Source organism: Phasianus colchicus, chromosome 7 (genome assembly GCF_987193195.1).
Source record: "Phasianus colchicus chromosome 7, bPhaCol1.hap1.1, whole genome shotgun sequence".
Taxonomy (NCBI): Eukaryota; Metazoa; Chordata; class Aves; order Galliformes; family Phasianidae; genus Phasianus; species Phasianus colchicus.
Genome location: NC_143442.1, coordinates 2841328 through 2864371, shown reverse-complemented (window position 1 = coordinate 2864371; position 23044 = coordinate 2841328). Strand labels below are relative to the sequence as shown.

General features: G+C 38.0%; 1 long non-coding RNA gene across 1 annotated transcript in view; it reads right to left on the bottom strand.

Annotated features, from left to right (window-relative positions):
• Positions 1–1615: 1615 nt before the first annotated feature.
• The window catches only part of LOC149917173 (uncharacterized), a 426137-nt gene continuing 404708 nt past the window's right edge, over positions 1616–23044 (bottom strand). The window contains exon 8 of the long non-coding RNA XR_016468095.1: positions 1616–1687. This is a non-coding gene — a long non-coding RNA (uncharacterized LOC149917173). The remainder of the gene's footprint in view (positions 1688–23044) is intronic.

Here is a 23044-nt window from a genome sequence, read left to right as displayed (position 1 = left end):
ACAGTTTTGCAAGGTCAGTGAAGATTAAACTAAGCGTCTCAATTCCTCACCTTTGGTGGGTCAGCACTCACTAATAGATTACAAATGTTCATGTCCCATTCTGCCTATTGTAGACTTAACTTTTACTGTAGTTAGATTAAAGTTCTGTGACTACTAGTTTCAAAAATAAAATTCCTTTCAGATTTTTGCTTTTTTTTTTTTCTTTTTCTTTTTGTTATTATGTGGGAATAGCAAACTAAGGTCTGTAAGAAAAGGGGAAGGGGTGATACACTGGAACAGGTTGCCCAAGGAGGTTGTGGATGCTCCATCCCTGCAGGCATCCAAGGCCAGGCTGGATGTTGCTCTGGGCAGCCTGGGCTGCTGGATGGTGACCTGCACACAGCAGGAGGTTGGAACTGGATGAGCACTGTGGTCCTTTTCAACCCAGGCCATTCTATGATTCTAAGATTAAAAACTAATAGAGTAGCAACTGGAAAAAAAAAAAGATAATCCTGTAACCAAGACATGCTTATTCCTGGTACTTTTTCTTCCTCTTGAATTTCTTTCTACTCTACCTAAGAAGCAGGTAGAGTTGGTGATCTAGATGAATCAATGTGGCATGAGTTGAACAAATTTTACAATGTGTATTTCAAGGACAGGCTGTGCACTGAAGACCATAAGTATCATACATATGAGGCACTCAACACTATTTCTGCCATAAGCAAGGATTGCCAACCCTGTGCCAAAGAAATCTGAATCTGATCTGAAAGTGAAGTGATGACTTATAGGGACTCACAGCATCCACGCCTGCTATCAATGGGATTGATGTGTCTTATAAAACAGCACAGCTATGCAAGTCCACAAAAGTGCCCAAAAAAGTTTATCCCATTTTTCCTTACATTTTCATCATGGTGAAACTGAAAGAAGCCTTTTGAAGAAAGGTCCTTAAACTGAATGTCCCACTGAGGTTGGACCTTAAGGTTACTGGTTACCTTACTGACCTTCTTCAGGCTTTGCCAGAGGGAAGAATTAAGTATACATTAACATTTGCTTTGCTGAACATTAATTCAGAAGGCAGTGAATAGATGGTGAGCTGAAACTAAGTTAATGACTAATAGCATTTTTTTTGTTAATTGATATTTAAGATTATTTTTATAACCAGCTTTGGAATAAATGCTTCTCAAAGGAAATACCAATATATTTCTTTCTCACTTCCTCCTATTACTGGCCTTATATTTTAATTTCCAGAGCCCTTTTGAAAACCAAATGCTATAAGTTAATTGGTTTAATCTGGTTGTGGGAGTTATCTATTTTTACCTGCAGTTACATATGAAACAGTTTTATATGAAATACTGATTGCCCATTAATTGGGGGGATAGCTGCCTTCATACATTTTGCAATAGTTCAGGCTCCTGGAGTACAGTAACTCTGACGAGCTCAAGGAATTCTTAAATATATTTTAAAAGTTCTTCATGTTATTTCAAACTGCTTGGCATCTGAAGTCAATATAAAGTGCAGGAAAAAAAAAGAGTGAAAAAGCATCTAAATGGAATAGCAATGTCTCTGTATTAATGAATATAAGTCACTTGCAGATAGTTAAAATAGTTAGTTAAAGAAAAGAACACACAGTTCTTATAATGATTCTCTCTCCATTGATTTCTCTAGAAGCAATCTGGTCTGCATTTGGGATGCTCGTGCTTATTCATTGCTACAAAAGAAAGAGTCAATTTGTTTAGGGTACAGATACTAATAACAAAAAAAAAAAAGATCTATTCAAAGTAATGCAGACATGAGTTTTAAATAACAGGTAGCATCTAGAGCTGCAGAAGTCCAGAAAATCCTCAACTCACAAATTACTTGTGCCCGAGGACAGCCTATGAAAGCACAGAAATCATCAAATGGAACTACAGTTCTGAAAAGAATAATAACTGTAATAATATCACAATTAATTGCATTATCTTTAGCAAATATAAACAATTTGTTTGCCCAGGTTACTATTGAGAGCCATACGATGTAACTACGCAGCTATCGTGCTTCAGGACAAATCTCTATCATAATGGGAATTCCAACAATTCACTAACATATCTAGATTCCATCCTTGGAAATAATTACTTGCAAGATTTACAAAAGTAATGCACTATTGCCATGAGTTTTGAAAAAGTGGAACATTGTGGAAATGGTTAAATTTCTCCTTGGATACCATATCCATTCTCAAATCCATTTGGCTTAAAACCAAAGCTATTTTGCTACCATACCATTCGCAGTCTCCAGCACCAAGTCCAAATCCCCTTCAATTGTAAAATACCAGTCCACCACTCAGGATTTTGCTCACACTGGCTGATACTACGTGTTTGCAAAGGCTAAGATAGGAATTCATTGATCTATTTATTTTAAAGGCTCTATTTAAGTTGGATAGAATTTCTCCAAAAGGAAAATATCTGAAAACTTTACGCAGTGTACATTCTTTCACACTAAGGTACAGCTTGATAGCTGTAGAAATCCATGCAGGCATAAAACATGATGAGTTCTATCCATTGAGCCCACCATTTTTCTCAAAACTTGCTACAGAAGATTCTAATCCAAAATTTTCCTGAAAATCTTCTTCCACTGAACAATTTATTCCAGTTTCTATCCTTCTCCCTCTTCACGATGGCTCTTGTCATCTATCATTATAAGTGAACAACACAAAGGCTTAAAGACATACCCTCTGGTTAAAACAACAAAAAAAAAAATATATCCCACAGCTTTCAAGAGGGAACTGGATTAATCACACATAATAATTACACAAAGTGATAACACTTATTATAACATCACATAAACACCGTTAAACGAACAGTGGCAGTAACCTTTAGGAAGGAAAAATAAAGCCAGAAAAAATAATACAAATCAAAGTTTCTGTTGGTAAGACTTTCTGGGCAAGGCTTTGCTGAAACCCCTAACGAAACTAATACGCAACATTTCAAAGCAAATGACAGTCACACTTGATTTACATGTTCCATGTCTTCAAAACACACTAATGAAAAACACATACAAAATACGGGTGGGGAAAAATCACTGCTCTCCAATCTCTCATCCTTCAGCTGTCCTCAGCAACTTAAAAACCTCTTTTCTAAGCTTGTTTTCTAGATCGTCAATGTAATTATGCAACCATTCATATTGTCCGTATTAGCAATTCTTTGTTGAGCTTCACACAGCTCTAAACCAAGGCTTTCAAAGATAGATTTTTTTTATTGCATTAGTTGTGGCTTCAAACATATCAGCCTTCTTCCCTGCAATTGCTTCATTTTTCTGAAGAAACTCCGCTCTGCTGAAAGTTTTGATCTCATATTATCACTCATTTTTATAGTTTCCACTAAGTATCTGAGGAATAGCTTCCAAGAAATTCTTCATGGACATCTATACATTTTCAAGCATGAGCAAATCCTGGTGAGTTCTGATATCAATGGGAAGAGTTCTTACCCCAAGTCACTGGATGAACAGAAGACTGCGAGATACTGTCATGGTCTCAGAACATGTCCCCATGTAGGACTTTTGGAAAAGAGGGATAACGCAGCCCTGACGAAGCTGGAACATAAGGAATTTTCGATATAAGTAGGTAGATAGACAGAAACATCTTGAAAATTTTGAATAATGTAATTAACAAGCATTAGGGGAGACAGATTTGGGTCATGGCAATGACTATACGAAAATCTGGGATATGTTAAAGTAAGAGCAAAATAATGAAGGAGGAGACAGAATTCTGCATCTCTTGACCAGCATAGGCTTTATGCAGCCAAAGAAATGGTTGCATAGGGAAGATGGCTCTAATGGCAGAATTTCACCTGGACAGGAGTAAGGAAAAGTTACAGTTTAAGGGATATGATCCTTGCCTCCTGCTTGCAGAATTTCTTCAGCCCTCCTCATCGTGTTTCTTCAAAATAGTTTCCAAGGATTTCTCTTCTTTGTTCTGTTCTTTTCTTTTTTTTTCTTTTCTTATTTAGGAGAGCCAACCCTTTGAAAGGGTAGATAATAGCAGGACAAGGAGAAATGGTTTTAAGTTGAAAAAGGAAAGATTCAGATTGAATATCAGGGGGAAGTTCTTTACAGAGAGAGTGGTGAGGTGCTGGAACAGGCTGCCCAGAAGTGGATTCCCCTCCCTGGAAGTGTTCAAGGCCAGGTTGGATGGGGCCTTGGGCAACCTGGTCTGGTACTAAATGTGGAGGTTGGTGGCCCTGCATTGTGACAGGGTGGGGTTGTAAATTCATGATCCTTGAGGTCCCTTCCAACCCAGGCCATTCTGTGATTCCATGATTCTTCGTCACCTATAGGGTTCTTTATTCAAAGGGAACAAAAGGAAGGGGAAATGGGAGCAATCAAATATGGCCTTCATGTGGATGAAGCTTCCTAGTAACAGAAGCAACGTGGAATTGCTGGATTGTCAGTGGCCTAAGCAACAACACTGGCTCATAGAAAAACTCTTGAGTCGTATAGTGGAAAATAAATACAAAAACTGCTAAGATGCTGTCAATGAGCAGCAGCAGAGCTTTCATTTAGACAGAAGAGGGGACTGCAGAGAAAACCAGCTTTTTTATCCTGAATATGCAGTGCTTCTTGCACATGGAGAGAGGAAGTGGAGACTCGGAATGAATCTGAACTGGAGACATGCAATGCCTGGTGTCAAAGCAAGAAGTGGGATGGATGTCTGCAAAAAGTGAGATCTGAGCTGATGACAGAGCCTCTGACAAGAGAGGTAGCAAAGAAATCACAGAAATATTCAGAGAAATCTCCAGCTTGCACAAATTCACAGGAAAGATCAACTGTCCATTGGCAAAAGTATATGTAATTATAGCACTAAAATGAAGTGGTTTTAATCTTCACAGTAATTAACAACATGTACAGCAGCTACTATAAGAAAAATAATTGCTAACATAAGAAAGGAACAGCTTGTTCACTTAATTTTTTTTTCCTCTCAAATAACATTTTGCTATTTGCCTGTTGCCCAAAAAATTGTTTGGGATCATTAAATATATAAGGGGATCAGATATCTATATTTTACCTTTATGTCAAATATTTACATGTCATACGTAGGACCTCACCAAGGAGTTGTTGTGATTAGTTGCCAAGAAGCATCAAGAATCAAATACAATTGTTAATGTTTAAGGGTTTTCCTGTTTATTTCTACAAACATACAGGATAAACACTGTCAGCTCAAAGTAAACTATAGAGTACGCTTTTTTTTTCTCCAAAACTAATACCCTATAAAAGCCTAGAACAGTTGAAAACTACATTTAAACCAATTCATTCTGATGACTAGTACCATGTGTGAAGACTCAAAGAAGTTTCACAACCCAGAGACTTTGCTAACTGGTTAAAATTATTATTAAAAAGTTACCCTTGGTTTTGACCTAAGATGATGAAAATCATCCTAAAACACAACAAGAAAAGTTGTCAACATTTGGGTCTGATCAACATAAGCAAAACAGATACAGAATATATTCTTAAGAAACAAAACCTTCAGCTTTTTTTAAAGAAGGGAAGGGAAGGGAAGGGAAGGGAAGGGAAGGGAAGGGAAGGGAAGGGAAGGGAAGGGAAGGGAAGGGAAGGGAAGGGAAGGGAAGGGAAGGGAAGGGAAGGGAAGGGAAGGGAAGGGAAGGGAAGGGAAGGGAAGGGAAGGGAAGGGAAGGGAAGGGAAGGGAAGGGAAGGGAAGGGAAGGGAAGGGAAGGGAAGGGAAGGGAAGGGAAGGGAAGGGAAAAAAGGGAAAAAGAAAAGAAAAAAAGAGAAAAGAGAAAAGAGAAAAGAGAAAAGAGAAGAAAGGAAAAGAGAAGAAAGGAAAAGAGAAGAAAGGAAAAGAGAAGAAAGGAAAAGAAAGGAAAGGAAAAGAAAGGAAAGGGAAAAGAAAAGGAAATGGAAAAGGAAAAGGAAAAGGAAAAGGAAAAGGAAAAGGAAAAAGGAAAAGGAAAAAGGAAAAAGGAAAAAGGAAAAAGGAAAAAGGAAAAAGGAAGGAAAGGGAAAAAGGAAAAGAAAGGAAAAGAAAGGAAAAAAGAAAAGAAAGAAAAGAAAAGAGAAGAAAGGAAAAGAGAAGAAAAGAGAAGAAAAGAGAAGAGAAGAGAAGAGAAGAGAAGAGAAGAGAAGAAAAGAAAAGAAAAGAAAAGAAAAGAAAAGAAAAGAAAAGAAAAGAAAAGAAAAGAAAAGAAAAGAAAAGAAAAGAAAAGAAAAGAAAAGAAAAGAAAAGAAAAGAAAAGAAAAGAAAAGAAAAGAAAAGAAAAGAAAAGAAAAGAAAAGAAAAGAAAAGGAAAAGGAAAAGGAAAAGGAAAAGGAAAAGAAAAAGAAAAAGAAAAAGAAAAAGAAAAAGAAAAAGAAAAAGAAAGCAACACGTATACAGTATCATAAAATCTAAGCCATCACACCAGGGATTAAATTTTGAGTGACATTCAAAAGATTTTCATTAAAGCATCCATTTGTTTCAGTCATTTGAGAACTATTTAGTCACTTAACTCTCCCAGCTGAATTTTTTTTGAATGCCAATTGACAGAGGAAATTCATTCCAACTAAAGATAAATCCCTACTTTCTCTGCCAAGAGTTTTCCTGCCATAGACAATTATTGGTCTAGAGGGGACTTTTTCCTTCTTCTGGAAATTTAGCTCCTTCTAAGAAACCTATGTAAAATTAAGTACTTCATTAAACTGACAATCTGGGAAGTCTACCTTTGTGCTTTGTTTCTTCTATAGCAAAGTTAAAGAACATATGAAATGGAGGAAACTTTCATATATAGAGCTCTGTAAATAATTTGTTTTTTTCTATTCAGTAGCTAGAATGGTAAAATGAGAGAAAAGAATAAAGGAAAAAATAGTTTATGTCAAAGCAGCACTCTCTTATCTTTTTTTTAAAATTATTATTTTTGTGGGAAAGAAATACTCAGAACAAGCATTTATTCCAAAGCAGATCCTGCACAATTATTTTCAAAATTAATCAACTACATGCATGCTTACATTATTTATTTTTAAATTTTCCACAACAGACCTTTTTCTAAACATATATGGTCTTTGAAAGCTCTGGATGTACATTTCCATAGGCAACTGTTCCGTGGGAGCTCGTGGCATCCAACATCATGTTTTTAGAGGAAAAAGCTCTGCGCTTATTAAGGCTTTCCAAATGAGATGTATAAAACAAATCTGTTGACTGGTGGTCATCAAGGATCAGAACACTCTTTCCTCGTATCAAGTAAGAGCATTAACAGCAACGTCACCTATTAGAATATGTTCTAGAAAAGCTGAATTTTTCTTATATAAAGAAATCTATTATTTATTCTCTACTATATTCCCTGCCTGTGAGTTGCTATCTACTAACTACTGAGGACAGTTACCCACTGAAGCACTGAATTTGTCCATATTTGTCTTCCGTGTTCTGCTTTGCTGTGCTTTCTCTGACCAAAACATTCTAAAATATCAGGGATTTTCCTCTGAAAAGCAGAGCAAAATGAGCAAGTTCATCATTTTAATCACTTACAATGTAAACGGCAGCATACGGACCCTGGAGTAAAACACTGCGCATTGAGTATAAATGAAACAGCATTTTCTTAGTTGGAAAGCTGACAGAGGATGGGCATAGCCTTGAGGAATAGGACTGTCCACACATTGAATAAAGGTACAGGGCTGATAAAGAAAAAATATTACAATACTCTCAGGATCCTAAAATGAGAACACTATGAGACAGTGCAGCTTGCACTTGAAGCTAGAAACAGGGTTTGGTCCCAAATCCCCCATGCGTCCCAAAATCCCACAGCACTTTTCGCATCTTGGTGTTTAATGATTAGTCATTAATGCCTGTCCTGTGATGAACAGAATACACTCATCTACCACTTGCCTGACAAGACCAGGCTCATGTTGATAATTTTAAGAGGCTAATTTAATTCAGGTTTCTGTGCTTTCTCTAGGAATTTGCCAAGCAGAAATTTATCAGATTCTGTATAAATCTATGTCGGAGGAACTTTAATGGAAATGAGTACATTAAGAATTCAGGAATCGGGTCCTTAATAGCTGCTACGATTTATCATCTTTTTAATACGGAGAAATATTCTAAAGACACAGAAGTAATAACTCAAGCATTTAATAAGGAGAAAACTAGACAACACTGTCCCATAGAACAATAGGTATCCTGCTAGAACGGCACTGAATGTAAAAGCCAGGAAAGCATCAGTACTTCAAGGAAATACTGCATCCATGTAAAAAATATCAGTGAGAAGAAAGCAAAGGAATTTATTCTTCAATATCCTCTGTAACCATTGGAAGTCCTACAGACATGGCTTTGAAGCACTGCTGACAATGGTGGCATGGTAATGGGTAGAAATCATTGTCCTCACCTTAGTCTGCTGGGGTGAGGGAAATGTTACAATCAAAAGCAGTTTAATTTCTTTGGGAAATTTGCAATTTTGATATCTTCCAAGCAAGGAAAACGTGCAAATTTGCAGCAGGCAGCTGTTAGCTGCATTTTCATCTATTATCATTCTAACTCTATAAGTAGATTTGTTTTGAAGATAATGCAACCCAAATGATGTCTCAGAATCAAAGACAAAATGTTTGAAAATGAGAGGCTAAAGTTTTTATCACAATCCTAGAACTTAATACAAATCCTAATAAAATATCCTGTTTTACAACAGTACCTACCAGCTATGTTAGTTGCAGCGAGTGATGCAGCAAAAGACTTTGAAAAAGAAGGCTGATACTGATATCATGCTCCTATCTAAAGGGAAAGTGAGGCATAGAAATTTGTTCCATGGTGGCCTGTGGCGGGACCATCCTGGAAGCTGAGCTCTTCAGTAAGCTGCAGTTCAGACTCCTACCACTCATCAAGCTCTTGAAGCTCCTCTGCTCCCATAAAGGCAACACAAAGACACAACGCCTGCCCCCAGAGGCTGCCAGCCACTGTCAGAGTCTGAGAGGCTCAGGCTTCCGAGCAACTCCAGATTTCCATTTGCCAGGTGGGAGCTGGACACACACAGTTCCTTTGGGACCTGGCCACAGATGTCACCGAATATCAAAAAGTCGACTTTTTACCAGTGGGTTTTTCAAAGGGAAGTTCCTTTCCACTGTATGCGTGGTGATAAAAATAAAGGATTAGAATTAACGCCGTTTACTTGCAACAGAATTTTCATAAGACACTGCACGGAACAGAAATGAAAGGCTTTTTTATTTTTTATTTTTTTTCCTCTGCAGCAGGAAATTACCATTTGCCTTTTCTAGTACTGCATGAACTGTGATAAATTCATCTTTACGTGCCAAACATGAAAAAAAAACAACAAAAAAACCAACCCAAAACCCACAAAAAAAAAAAAAAAAAACACAATTAAAAGCGCCTGTGCTCCATGGCCACTGCTACAAGGGCAGGATTCAAACTTCTGTCTGTGACTGCCAAAAAGAATGGCTCTGTTGCACTGGAAATGCTCTGCTGAACCAAAGTAACACCGTTTAACAATTTAGATAACTGACAAAAAGTAAAGATACTGTTAATTCCCATTTGCAGTCTGCTAAATGACCTGCAACTAACCTACACAAGAAGCCAGGCTGCAAGTTGTTGTCTATGGCCAGTAAAATATTTTGTGTGCCATCTCTACTGCTTCGTAAGCAGAGGGGTTCATAAATTATATTAACAAAGTGCACAGCCAGTATGGCCTCACAATGGTTAAGCTCTGCAGAGAATTCACTGCCTGAACTTGCAGAACTTGCTGTTTTATGATAAAAATCAGGCAAAACTTTCAGCTCTAAGCTGCGGACTTACTTGGTTTGTTTTTTTAATCTTCTGAAGCTTACATGTTTCCTTTGGGTTCAGGTATTTCTAAACTCACAATGAAAATACAACCTTGAGATGCAGAAAAAGGCAAAATGTAGGATATGCTCTGGTAGCTCCCTGCAATGCTAAAAAAAAATTAGCTCAAATCCCAAGATCCATCCTCAGGAGCTTAATTGCTTCAAAGAATAGGAATCTTGTCAAATTCAGTCCAAACAAACATAATCAGTAGCTTTCAAAGCTTGTTTGACATTGAGGAGGCATAGAAAACAACACAGGAACCAAAGAAACATACATCGATGGTCTGTCAAATTTTTTTGTTAGACATGATGCTATTATCAAGGCACATCAGGATGAAATAAAGTGACCTAGCTGACCACAGGCTTACAAATGTCTTGGGAAGGAAGGAAAAACGGTGAATCAAAAGGTAGCTTTGTTGCATGTCCCCCCAGGCTGTCTTATTGACAGGGATGACAATGGTCCCAAGATGCACCATTATCTATGACCAGCAAGCAGACATCAAATGCTACTGAGCTGTCTCTGTCAGAATAGAAAATGCTGCTCAAAATATACAGGGCTTGTTACATTTTGTTCAGCAAAGGTTTGTCAAAAGCCAGGGTCACTCTGTGTGTGCACTGCCCTGAAGGGTAATTTTAAAAGGAAGGAGAGATGCACTTGATTCTTCAGTGTTCCTCCTGGAAGGAGACTTGGAGGCTGTGGATGGCCAAAATGTTTTGAAAATCAAAGGATGACTCAGAAAATAAAAAAAATAAAAATAAAACGAAAGAAAATAAAACAGTTCTAATAGATGTTTGTTGGGGCTGCGCTATTAGAAAGCAGACCGCTATACCAAATAAACAGGTTAGGGAATTATTCCCATATTTAGAAGTTTCTTTTCCCCAGAAAAATGCAGTGGATTTCTCATACATCGGGGTAGATGCTACCGTAAAGGCATGACTTGAATTGCAGTGGATCAGTATGCCCTCCGTGAGGATCCACGCTGCACCATTATGCAGTTAATTGCAGGAAAAATATTTATACTGGCGAGAAAAGAATTGTTAATATGGTACCCTTTGGAAAGAAAAGAGAGAGGTTGTATATACAAACTCCAACCTCAGAAATGTTTGGGTAAACTTTGTTTTTCTGCGAACATCTGCTGAGCACACGCTGAGGAAAGAAAGTCCAAACGCACTTCACTAATTGACACAGAAATCTTTGTTTAAGAACTGTGTTGCTAAAAAACAAAACAAAACCTGAGGGTGAAAAGAATATTTCAGGGAGCGAAAGGCATTCTTGATACAGGAGAGGGAGGATGGAATCTGTTTTCTGGTTCCTGCTTTTTTCCCTTAATGGTCATTGCTGCATTGCGGTCAGGCGAGGCTTTACCAGGAGGGCAAAAAGAAAGATGCAGAAATACCCCATTGCTACCTAACACAGACCACATGTTTAAGGATAAACAACAGAACAAGAGAAGGAAAATAACAATCCAGTTACCCCAGCCCTTTGCTTCTCATTTGAAGCTGGGAGGTAACAGCTGATGCTCCACTGTCCGTACCCAGCTGATCTGCAGGACATAAATTAGGATAATAGTCCACTACGCGCACTTTGTCTCATCCTAGGCCAACCTCAATAGGATAGATACAATCCTTTGGAGTCCCACGGGACACGTTCTTTGTCCCCCAAATGCCACACTATTAAATCAATCAGTTCAATAGTTCCCCTTCCTTTCGGAAGTCACAACGTGCCTCCAGGAGGGCTGTGCCCTCCTTCCTCCTTCCCAAGTGCCTAGAGGAGCCTTTGCACACCACGCATTTGCCTACCAATGCTGCTTTAATGGTTTCACCCAAACCCTTCTTCCTTGCCTGCTTTTTCCCATTGCTCACTATCTATGTGGACTCACCCAGTTTCCAGCAGGGGGTGGGGGATCTCCTTTGGTTAAATTCTATGGCTTATGATTTTTTTTTGGTCTGTTGACTGTTGACACAGACATGAAAACCAGACAAAACTAATATGCTCTTCATCAGCCAATCCAACATTTTGTTCAAATACTTGCATTAATATTCTTGCACATTCTAGCTCTCAAACCCAGGAAACCTCACGAGCGACTTCTGTGCTATAATACCCCGAGGGAAATTGAGAGCTTTAAGGTATCTTTAGCACTTTGACATCAAAGCCTTCACAGAAAGAGACTCGCCTGATGCCATCTGGAAGCAGAAGATGGCACAATTATATCCGCAATCCCGTTTGCCCACTGTTCAGCCTTGCATGAAACGGCTCCTTGAGTGCAGAGACACTGGACCAAATTCATGTGAACAACATGGTAAGCAATATTCCTATTTATTAAATGAACGCTGTTCTACTCATCACGACATGATTCGTTTTCATGATTTCTGACGACAACAATACACTCAGCCTCCCTTCCTGTTCTCAGAGTCCTTCACCTTTTCTTAAAATCAAATTAAATTGAAAAACAAAGTAGCATCAACTCTAGTTAATTGCTGTGTATCCTCAGGGTGGCCAAACAAAGAATCTAAGGCTAACAGAGATGCAACACACATGAGACTCCCCGGTCCAAAAATAGGGAAACAACACCATCAGCAAGAAACCCAAGTAAAACCTGTAATTTTGCACTAATTGCCCCAAATGGCAAGAACTGCATTAATGCATTAAAACGGAGGGTTTGCAAGTAATGATAGTTACATTCTTGCTATAAGGATAGGCACCGAGCAAACGAGCATGATGTTCAAGAGTAAATGTGAAAGGAAAGGAGTGAGCATTTAAATAAAAAGAGAGAGAGTATTGATTCAGTGTGACTGATGTGAATGAGTTAAATGATTGACTATGAAGTGTGAATTCAAATTTACTGCGAGCGGAATTCACTGTGAGTGGAGCAGAGTATGCATGACCATGACTCAGTGTGACTAGGTATCATTAGGAAGAACTAAGCGAATATGAGTGGAAAGCACTGATTATCTCCCCTGTAATCTATAAATAAACAGTATTGCAGGAAGTTTTGAAAAATGTATTTAATAAGGGATTTCCACTGCCTGAATAAACTTGCTGAGGCCAGGCAGCCTGAGCTGAAGGAAAATGTATCATTTTACCCAGAGCTCTATCATGTAATCGTACGTGAGCACCTATCTGACAGGAGCAGAACAGGACTAAATTTACAGCAAAATGGAATTGCTCCACCTAAAATAGGCGTCTTCCTCATTATCAGGAAATGAATTTACCAACTCGTAAGACATCAATTATCCTCTCTTGTACTTATGGATATTTTCCTAGCATACATATTGAAATTCAGAACGATGAGCATTCGGGAGCTACGCATTTGGGAAGTGATGCTGTCTGTTGCAGCTCAATGGCATAACTTCGCTGTGGCCACCAGGTACCAGTGCAACCACACACCAAAGCCACCACCAAACCTCTGCCCTTCTGCAGAGTGACAGAACTGAGTCTGATGGAGCTTCAGTTGAATTCACAGTGAGCAAAGTGTATTGCACATCCCACATTCTCAGATATCACACATGTGAGCGTGTCCTGGTATCATTTCAGCTGCTGCTCTTTCTCCCAGAATAGCTCTGTTTAACTCAGCAGTTTTCAGTACAACTTAGACTATCACCGCATTGGGCTTCGGTTACAAAGATCTGTGCAAATAAATGTAGATCTTGAAGGTGAATCCTGCCACAGATGGAAGCCAAACCCCTTGATACTGGTGTAACCAACGTGGATCTTTTCTTTGGACTCCGCAGCAGCAAGCTTTTGTCCTCATTTTCTTCAACAGCATGGGCTCACATCCATTCTCATCAGATATTTGCCTTATGTGAGTGGTTTTTTTTCCCCCCAATCCTTCTATACAATCACCAAAAATTGTGTTTTTCTTTTTTTTTATGTTATCAGCCACTACTTCCACTGAAGAGGAGAAAATAAAAATACCGGGTTTTTAGTATACGCTACAGTAAATTAATAACCAAAACCAAATAATGTCAGCGAGCAGAGAAGCCATCTCAGCCAGCAGAAATATTTCCTGTGAAACCCGCACTGCTCCTTTCCTCTGCTAATACCCTGGTGTCGAATTTACTGGGGTGAAGAAATTCCCCAGCTCTGCCTGAATTAGCTGGGGCTTAATCTAAGCCATGCACATGAGCATCCCTGAACCCTGTGGTTCTTTGAGCTGGAGGCACTTTACACTGATGTTCAGTGGATTTACATCCTTATAGCTCTGCAGGCTCGGCGTTAGCTCTGCAGATTAGCAGTGGCTGAGGATGCAGCCCAAACTTTTGCAGGAGTTTTTGTTTGCTTTCCGTTCTGTTTCCAGCTGATTAACAGTGCAGGGTAGCTCTGCACTTCCTTTTTATGAGAGCAGAACGGGGACAGTTACTTGTTTACTCCTACTGCCAGACCAAAACGAACAAATGATTCCTATTTGGACATAAGTTAGCATCAAGAATCACCTCAAAAACGTCACCTTAAAATACTTCTCATTTTGAGATTCAGTCACAGAACTCAAAAAAGAAATTTTCCGCTGGGGGAGAAAACAATGAAACGGCTATGAGAACATACCTTAATTCATTAAGCCAAAGAATGTACATTTCACCAGACACCATGAACTCTCCCCATTCTGTAAACTCTCCTTATTAGTCAGGTCAAAGACCAAGCGTCTGTCTGAGCAATCCTCTCCTGTAGACGTGCATCTCCCAAGGAAGACAGAAAACCCATTGACAGGAAACAGTGGGTAATTTACGCTGCTAGTGCCAAAGCTGCACATGTTCTGTCGATAAATGGAAGACTTAATTCTTCAGGATAGCAATTCAGGCACTTTAAAGGGTTTCCTAATGAGGTAAAATTCAGTAATGAGATAAAGAGTAAAGAAAAAACTTTTTCACTTCCAATTACAGAAATGCAGAGTAAGTAAATTCCAAAAAAATTTCACAGCGTTCTGTAATACACATGTAATAAAATGATATCATTAAAACTATGGGTTCTTTTCCCATCTCTATATGAAAACCTGTTTATAACAGCTATGCTGAGTTAACTTTTTGCTATGAAAGATTTATTTCTCGAGATGAGCACGATGTTACCACCAAATCTGCTATTTCACACTGCAAGAACGCTAACCAAAATATCACCTAAAATGTCACCCTATGCTTCACTTTTCTATGTAGACATCACTACTAAAGTCCCTAAGATTTAACACCATTCACAACACTGCTGCAAAATGATACGCAGAATGATCTGTTTGCTTCCTCTCATACATCCCAACAGCCTTCAAAAAGCCCCCAAGTCTTCCACGAGGCAAAAAACCAGGACCACGTCCCTCTGTTTTACCAGTGATGTGGATGTTCTCACTCCAATTCCCAGCCTGGGAAAGATAAGGGGTCTGACTTTTTTGTTTGTTTGTATGTTTCATTTTATTCCCACTTTGAACATAGTGTCTTATTTCTGATTTTCTAAACAAATGTTTGCTGATACAGAGGTCTTTCCACAGCTTCGGAGAGGTTAAGTATTTAGTGGACGATTAGCACTCAGCATGTTCAAGTGTATATATATTTTCAGTTAAGTCTCTAAACATTGAGCTCAAGTGGATGTTTACACTGCTTTCTTTCCTCCTACCTCCCCCTGAGTTACAAAATCAGCCGGGACTACATCTGAATTACATGCCATGTTGAGAAAGGACATCGTTTCTAATCCGCAGCAGGACAGGAAGGAAGGATGCAATGCTAAAAGAACAGTTACAGGCCATGTTTAGCAGTCAAACAAAGTATGACACTCTTAAGTATTGGTATTGCCTCAGTAAAGCCAGGTTGTCTGTTCACCTTACATTATGCTACAAATTTTTAACATAGCTTTAGGTTATCCAGCTTTATTTAGCTGCCGACAGAAGGACTTTTACTATTGTGGATGAAGGCAACTGTCTCTGGAATTGATCTCATTAGCAAAGTTTTCATAGGAAAGAAGATTAGAGAAAGCAACTGATTTTCTTGACTTGTACTAGTATTTCTATGGCAGTAAAGCAATTTTTTATTCCTTAAAGGCATTGGTTTCAGATCACATCTCCAACTCTAGTTCAGCCCTCAAATAATTCTGAAGACAATCAAGGAGAAGCGACTGCCCTCTGTTACAGCAAGCTGGGCATTCAGAGTTGTCAAGCCCCAGCTTAATAAGTGTCATCATTTTTTCATAGGCATTGTATATAAAATTCCAAATAACGACAGCGTTCCAGAGTTGAATGCATTCTGCATTGCTCCAGTTCAAGATAACAGAAATCCAGTATGCACATCCAAAACTAAAATTATTCCCTAATGGAGTCAAGAAAGTTGTAAATGTCAGAAATTGACCACTTATTTGTAAGCATTGGGTACTAAAAACACAAAGAAATAATATGCTTAAATCCTGTATGTATATTGAACAACAACAATGAACAACATATTTTACCATATGTGTTATTTTAACGTCAATTAAATATCTCTAAATTCATCTAACAATTCCATGGGAAAAAAAAAAAAATCGAAACAAATCCTTAATTCCAAAGTAGCTTCATTTCAGAACTTAATTTTTCCTAAAGAAAATAATCTGCCCAACATCACAGGGGGTAAAATGCTGACCAGCCAAGAAAAGGAAGGGCAAAAACATCTCTGCTTGGCAAGCTTAAGTATGAGAGAGGGGCAAGGATGGGATGGAAATAACGTGGCAATTCGGAGGATTCACTATTCTAAATGGCCTAGTTTGGAGACAACTAAAGGGCTTACTGCTATCTACAAAGCAGCTGTGATGTGCTTCTGCCTGCTGCAAACGGCATCCGCGCAAATCCCTGTTCGTGCAGGCTTCATGCAAGGGTCCACATTTGGCCAGCAGTCATTATCTTTGTCTCAAAAACGGCAACATTTTTAGTGAAGTCACATTCATAGTTGAAGCTGTCATCCTGAAGGAGAAAATTGTTGTAGTTTTTGTCCTATATATGTACCTTATATAATTCTGACTATTATCTCCAAGGCCTCTCTGGCAAACTTTCCACCACTCTTTCTCTGTTAGGTCTCGAAGTACTCAGAGTCAGGGTTCATTTATACTTCCCATCACTGGCTAGACAATGTCCCCAGGGTGGTGGAGTCTTGTATGGCAGAACAGAAACATAATTCTATGGCTGCTGTATTCTAATTCATTTAATTAGGGGTTTTCTTGATTCTTCTCCTGGGTGTGTGTCCTTTCATGTTTAGAGGTTTCTATATAAAATCTATCTTTATTTTGAGGAAGACCTGGGGAAAGTCCTCCTGCAAGTATAGGTCTTGTTTGCTCATCAAATTAATATTCTTCACATCAGCAGCACTATAAACCTTTCCATGTTCTTTCTATGATCAGAAGCTTTAAAAAAGAACTGTGGCACAGCAACCACAAAGAAATGAACATATTTTAGCTGAATTTTCCATATTGTCCCTTATATGATATAAATGTAAGAAGAGAAAAAGAGTAAAAATGTTCTAGCTAAATCTTTAGTATTTCAAATATAGCTAGAACAGCATACCAAGCTGAGTGCAGAAATGAATGCTACTATGCACTTTCTCATGTCTAATTCAGAGCATACATATCAAAACAAACAAACAAACAAACAAACAAAAAACATGTTAAATAGGAGCTAAGCTTAAGAAGGAAAATCAGTAAAAACATTTCTGAATTATTAAAAAGTAGTTTCAAAGTGAAGTATTTTCAACAGAGAAAATTCTAGGAAAACAATTTAAAACTAATGTTTTGTTTAACCTTACCATGATTATTTTTTCCTTGCACTTTTTTTTTTGTGAGAAAATTGAGTAACAATAATGGAAAAGCAATAACTCAAAGTATTTCACTTGGAGTTCTCCTGATACTTTCCTTTTTTAAAAAGCAACTTGACAAACTGTTACTCAAGACCTATAGAAATTAAAGAATTTTAACCATCCAGACATACATGGCAATGTCAGCCATCCAAAACCTTAAGTGTGTACACTAATGATTTCCTGCAAGAAAAATCATTCAGTAATTTACAATTAATGACTGGTGGTGTTTATATACTTAGCTATGAGGAAAGAGATTTTTTTGAGGATACTGTATTCTCTTCCATCAATTACCATGGTATAATTACAGTCAGGAGAAGGCTTTCTAGATCAATTAGAAATCACAGCTGGTGGTCTTTCTTGTGGCATTCCTAGCCACAGTACTTAAAGCAATGACAGAACAGACCAGGGTTCTTACCAACTTCTATATCCAAAAAGGCAAATACATTATCCTGGAACATGGAAAATGAGCAACTATTTATTACTCTATTTCTGACATTCTCACTTCTTTCTGCAAAGGAAAAATAGCAGGAAAATAGCAAACCAAGGGAACATTTTACTGGCCAAGCCTATGGTAATGCACAAAGCAGGTGGAAGATGAATTGCCTTCAGTAGCCAGCACAAGCAACCGTAACATTCCTACCAAAGTTGTGGTTATACTATGGAAGATAAAAAAAAAGGAAGAAATTGGCATGTTCTGAACAAGAATACCATGCTAAAAAGGAATATTCAATGAACTAGATCTATTTATTTATATGCAGAAATAACTGATGATGCTTGATCTATCATAATCAAATGCCTCCAGAGCGCTCTCACTGAAAACTCAGAGCTCAAGAAATGTTACCATAGCAGTGAGAATACAGAATTCTTACACTCTTCAGACAAACAGAATCATAATTTGCACAAGTATCAACACACAACCTCACTTATGCTTGCCTACTCTGCCATTACAGCACACAGCCACAGACAAGTGTTCAAGCACATTTCAGGGCATCTTGGAACCTCACTCAACTTTTGCCAACTCCCCATTATGACAAGAGACTCTCAGGCTTCCAGATCCCAGCACCAGTTCTGGATTCAAGCTGCAAAGAGCATGATGGCCATTAAACCTTTCTTATCATCTTGGGTATTTTATGTCTTAAATATGACATCTCAAAGTCTTTTCAGATGGAAAATCTTTCCAAGTTTTTGCACTGATGATAAGATAGACTAATTGGACAAATCTATTTTAAGGCTGATCCTAATCTTGGCCATAAGAGTTCTTGTAGGGAACACTTCTTTTCACAGTTCCTTTCCTAGTATGAACTAAGGGAACCGTGGGAAAGCAAGAGCAACCTGCCTAGGGGGAGGTGTCCCTGCTTCCAGCATGGGGGTTGGAACTAGGTGATCTAAAAGGTCCAACCCAAACCATTCTATGTTTCAATGACTCTAAGAATCCAGCTTTCCCCATCAGCTGTCCCATCAATTTTGTCTGGGGGATACTGCTACTAGAGCTGCCCTACAATGCGTGCATCCACCATAGCTTAGCCCATGACACAGAGCCAGCAAGGTGTTGTAAATGTTCTAATTGTGATATACTATTCTAATCTTAAGTACTATCACAAAGCGGACTAATGAAGTTGTTCAGTAAGATCATCTTCTCCTGTCAAGAATGCCTCACTTTCCTACTATAAATTTGAAATATTCACAGTGAAAGGCTTACAACGAAAATCCGGTAATCTAGCATTAAGTTTTTAGATCTTTAATCGTATCTCTTAATAAAAAATTATACATTCATGGACTAACTGAGACAAATTCTGATTACCTGTCTGTTGAGAAATTGACTGCTTTAGGAAATTATTTGGAGTACTCTACTATTGTACCTGTCATACACTTTTAATTAAAAATGTATTGATGCATGACTAAATTGCACAGAGTGAAAAACAGACCTATTTTAGTTGAATTGCAATAATGTACACATAACCCAATGAAGAAAGCCCATACAATTATAACAGGAAGACAGCCCAGGCACACTTACACTTTTTCAGGCCAGCCTCATACCAGGCATATACACTGTGGAGCCAATCATCACAAATCAATGTGGATTCAATCAGCACAAACGAATTTACTAATCTACTCTAAATACCTGTAATGAAGTCATTCCACTAATCTATCGTAAATTAAATATGTGGAGAAACAAATACAGAATAATGATTAACATTATTTTATGAAGTATTTCTTGACAAAGTCTGCTAACTAAGGCAGTCTACTCCCAACAGTTTAACACATGGGATATACGCAATCGGAATTACATTGGTTACATTCTTTTACAGCTAAAATTATGAAATCAATTAATGGCTTCCAAAAAATATATATTTTTGAGGCCAACATCCTCTGTTAGAGGAACACTGGGAAGGAGTAAATGTGTAAAAGTTAAAATACAGAGAAGAGTGGAAATTGAGAAAAAAATAGTTACTACACAAGAAAAAAACAACTACATTGTGATGTCACAGATTATCACCAAGTGTCCTATTTGAATTACCTGTAAGACATGTATCTATGACATAAACAATGTCTATACATGAGCTTTTATTTCCAATTCTCCCCAGATCTCCATTCTGTCCTTCCCCATGGCAGGAACCCAGCTCTGCCATTCGACTTACATCACTCACCCCGGCTCTCAGAGAGAGGCAGAAATTGTGAAAACATGCCGACAGTTTCTTGAACACTGCTGGCTGAATTTCATCAAATTACGTTCTTTACGTGTGAAAAAAGTTGTGTGTGTGTGTTTTTTGTTTTTTTTTTTTAAGGTATTAAATGAAAGTCTTTTCATCACTGTTTTCATTCGTTGGGTGTTAAGTGCGTGAAGATTTTTTCCAGCAAAATGTTTCTTCAACTGAAAATGCCAAGACGTTGAAATCAGAATTTCACACAGGAATAAAACTGGAAAGTTTTCATACTCTGAATCAAATTGTCATCAAAATCACGGGCCGACATATGGAGGACAAGGAGGATGTAGCTTCTGCTCACTGAGCTGCATGCTGAGGAAAAGGCAACAACGACATGCTTGGCTCTCCCAATGTTGCATCATGGTGTGCACCAATGTTCTCTAAATTGTGAGGATCCCTATCACTCCCCAGTGTGGGAAGAGACCCGTTCTTTCAGCCTGGACAGCACTTTGCCTTCCATACACTCTAGGAACTACACATCCCATAGTGTCACTTCATTCTAAGGAACTGGGTGGTTTTTGTTTGTTAATGTACTACTTGGTTTTCTTGATAAAACATAATTACTAACAAATTACTAATAGAAAATTTGAATTTTAGCCTATCCTCAGCTCTGTCCTGAACTGCTCACAATCCAATGAAACCATTCTCAGAACAAACTCCACAGTTTGCTCTTCACTGAGACCAGAGCCGAAAGCACTGAGACTACCATCACTCCGTTACAGCACTTCTCTGTTGCACAGAAGAGCAATGAGACAAATTTTAACCTTAAATCTGAATTTTTTTTACCTTTCCAGCCCGATTGTTAAACCTCATTTGAGCAATTTTCTGTTTATGAATATGCTCTTGAACTGAAAACTCAGGACCAACACAATTTTTTCTTTTTCTTCTCTTTTTTTTTCAGGTGTCAATTAGACCTTTCCATTGTCATCTGTACTTTATTCTCTGCAAAGTTAGCAATCATTACACTGAAGAGATTTTCAGTATGTTACATTGATCTCTTCCTGCCACAGGTAATGTTTGACATTACATTACAACATTTCAACTGTCAAAACACTGAAATAAAAATAAATGGTAAAAAAGATTCTTGAAACATTTGGCTTTAAAACTGTGTTAAACTGTTTTAAATGCAAAAAACCACAATGTGCTTTGGAAATATAAGCAAATAAGCATAAAAGATCTTTAATTAAAAACGAAAACAACACAAAATCCTCATTTTATTTCATTAGAAAGTATATAAGCAAAAAAAAAAAAAAATCATTATATATTTATTCAAAAATTTAAGTCACAATCATTAAAGCAATCACTTATAACTCATTCCACGAGCTTTCATAAGAATTGAAAACACGGTGCTAACTACAAACAAATCTCACAAATATATGTGGGTCATTCGATAACTATAATACAAATGCGTCCTAAAAAGTGACAAACTGTTGTGCTGTTTTCCTAAATATACTGTGTTGTAAAAATAATAATAATAAAAATTATAATCTCCAGAGTGCACAAAGCAGGATTTCAGGTTTAGAAACCTAAATATATCTGGCTTTGCAAAGAAGAGAGTGACAAAACGCTTATACCACTACGTGTCACTTATCAAAATGAACAAACTGTCAGGCAGCAATGCATTATTGTGCAGCTGGGAGAGGATTTCCACTTTTGCTCCTAATTCACTTAAGTGCTGGTAGAACCTTACCTCTCGTAGAGGCAAAAACCAGAGGAGATTTTAAACTGTGGTCAGTCTGTATCTTTAATTATGAATTTTTCCTCAGATAGGAAAATTCAGAATCAATTTTTTTTTTTTTTTTTTTTGGAAGATTAACATATACATTACATACAGCATCTTACTACTGAAAATGAATGTGTGATCTTGAAAAGTAGTACCGAAGCGTGCCTTGAAGATTATACTCTTTTTCCATTTCTGAAAGTAACTTACTTTAAAGTCTCTGAAACGGGGTAACATCCATCACAGTATATTTCATTAGTCTTTAAGGCAGCCTTAAATAACTGGGCCTAAAAACAGATCTTGGGTGATATGGCAAGTATCTAAAAAGGATAACTCTGGAAATATCCTCTGCTGGGTTCAGCATGGATTTTACCCAAATAAATTCAATCACCTCTCATTATGATTGAGGAGAGAAGGGAAGGAGAAAAGAAGGAAAAAAACTCAGGAAAGCAAAGTGCAGCTCTGTTTAATCCATATAGACATGTCTACCCAAATCCCTTTGCTAATGTATTTCTAATTCAGATAGGCTAACTCATCCTGTAATAATGAGAGCTCCTGTGAAAATGTAGTGCATTTTTAGTATTCTTCAAATGTATTAAGTACTTCTATGCCATTTTTTAGGGCTTTAGCAGGAAAAGCTATATACATACAGCTTTTTGAGGCATGCAAGCTGGTTTCCCGCTGTAATCATGAGTCTACTTGAGAAAAATGAAGAACTGCTGGACAAGGCCACACAATTCATTGTCTTTACTGCAAAGGTAGGGATCTGTGAATGGCATTGCCTCTACTGCTCCTCGAGCATCCCGCACACATTGAGTCAGACCATGCTATTTTCTAAACATCTATCTGAATGAGGAATTCTTTTTTCCTTCCTGTATCTCAAAGAATCATAGAATTGCCAGGGTTGGAAGAGACCTCAAGGATCATGAATCTCCAACCCCCCTGCCACACGCAGGGCCACCAACCTTCCCACCTAATGGTAGACCAGGCTGCCCAGGGCCCCATCCAATCTGGCCTTGAACACCTCCAAGGATGAGGCATCTCACTCTGTGATACTGCATACTCCTT